Genomic DNA, 2,348 nt, shown 5'->3' on the forward strand with positions numbered 1-2,348 from the left:
TCTATATATATATATTATAATTAACATAATTATTCATTACAATTTAAATTTTAAAATAAAGTAAGTATATGATAAAAGAGATATTATTTAAGGTTTTAAAAAGCTTGTCCAAATGTAGTTTAATCGAATATATTTAACATTTGAGAATAGCCCATTAAAGAGTTACAACAATATCAGTAATTTGTTTATGAAAAGTAAACAGTGAAAGTAAAAAGAGTAGGTCCCACCGAGATTTGAACTCGGATCGCTGGATTCAGAGTCCAGAGTGCTAACCATTACACCATGGAACCTTGCAACTAGGAGATGAATCTAGAAAGAAATACAACACACTTAAAGCAATTCTTTCAAGAATTTTCTTAAAAATATGCATAGTCCAGTGTCTAAGCTGTCATGTACACAAAACAACGAAGCCACAGTTAAACGGTTTGATAACTTTAAATTTGAAACAAATGATAGTCGAATTAAAATCAATTTAATTAGAATATTTTCTCTTAAATTTTTCATCAGTGTTTATTTATAAATGTAACGTTTTTGTGCTCGGATTGTTACGTCATTATAAGAAAAAAGATATACGTCAAAAGATATGTCATCTCTTATTTATTTATTAATGTAAGTACCTCATAATATAGAATACATTTTCTACAGTGTAATTTATAATCCATCTATTCTAAAATACATGACAATTACTGTTAATAATAAATTTAAAAAAATATATAAAAAAGTTAAACTTCCAACTACAGTTTTTAGTTTTCATTGTAAAAGTACTTATCGCTTAACAATGCGGTAACGCGGTAGGCGCTTAACAACGCTTTTTTTATAAATTGGTCAGACCACTAATAAACAAATGAAGCAGTCAATAAGTATCGTTAAGTATGTGTCTGACCTCCGACGTCAGTTGTTACAGACAGTGTTTGGAAATTTGAACCTTTGAATGAATAAGGGATAACAATGATACGATTCTGATTACGATTTTAAACAACAGATACGGAACAGTTTCTTCATTCCAAAAATAAATGAAGGTGGTAGAAACAGTCACTTTTATTTATATTAATATGTCTTGACAGCTGTATCAGCTGCTCATCTAACGACGTAACAAATTCAATATTCAGATATGTCAAAGGAATGCGTGAGCCACATTCGATTACAATATTCATTTTTACCTCAATATTCTTTGAATCCAAGAAGACAATTCAATAATAGATCAAATTTATATAAAAGCATTTTGTGTTACTATATATAATAGAGCTTTGCCTAGTGATAAAAAAAAATAAAGAATAATATATGTATAAAAATAAAGTTGACTGTGAGTGGTGACTAAATCAACAGATTTTTCTATGCATTGCTTATACATTAAGTATTGTGACGAAACAGAAAAGGGAGTATAAACCATACAAAAAACTTGATATGGCAGTTACAGGCCTGTGTGCAGCTTGTCAGCCAGTGGAACTGGCTACTACTACTAGTACTACTGATACTGTGAAATATGTATTAAAATTTATATGCAGTAAATGTCACAGTGTATGTATTAGTAAGCTGCTTTGGATAATTAAACATATGATTATATATTTAGTTGGGATAAGCATCGGGCAGGCTCACCAGGATCATGAAGGCATGTAGGACGTTGGAGGATAGAGAGATTTAACAAGACGAAGCAATATTTAAATCTGATTTATTATACTGAAACAACATCTTAAGTACTACTTACATATATTTAAAACAACTCTTATGTCGGTGTATCGCGGTGTATCTTCCTCTAAACTCTATCTACCTATTAAAAATTGGAACAACCATATGAGCTGTGTCAGCAGTTGGTCAATTTTCAAGTGAAATTTAAACAGCCTTTACTTTCCTTTAAAACAAATAAGATGCAATATACACATCCAAGTCTAATAAAGACAAAACCTGTCAAGATTAATTTGTAATAAGTGTCACCACAATAATGATTTTTCTTAAATTAATCTCAAATAATACAGTTATTTATCTCTTAAACCAATTTAGCGTTTCCATTATTAAATGAAAATGTATGATACAATAATTTTAACCTGAGTTGAAAGTTTAAAAACCTAACCGCCTTTTTTAGCCGTGTCGTACATTAAAAGTTAAGGATTACTAAGCTATTTACGGTTGATTGAAAGTCAAAATTGCTAAATTATGACTCAAATATTGTAAATCAAAATCGAAATCTGATACTTAATTTCATTATTGTTAGCGCTACGTCTCGTATTCATTTGTATTACCTAGTTCCCCTAGGCCTAATTAAAACTACTACTAACCGAGTTATGTTATTCTTTATATTAATTGTATTTATTAATATTTATAGCAGGTTTATACCGTCTTTTGCTTTTAAA

The 2,348-nt window shown here is 29.3% G+C and overlaps 1 non-coding gene across 1 annotated transcript; it reads right to left on the bottom strand.

The window, feature by feature from the left end:
* Positions 1-218: 218 nt before the first annotated feature.
* Positions 219-290, bottom strand: Trnaq-cug. Its single transcript has one exon. It is a non-coding gene; the product is annotated as a tRNA-Gln (tRNA).
* Between the last annotated feature and the right edge of the window lie 2,058 nt (positions 291-2,348).

This window comes from Pieris rapae, chromosome 10, assembly GCF_905147795.1.
Source record: "Pieris rapae chromosome 10, ilPieRapa1.1, whole genome shotgun sequence".
NCBI classification, from domain to species: Eukaryota; Metazoa; Arthropoda; class Insecta; order Lepidoptera; family Pieridae; genus Pieris; species Pieris rapae.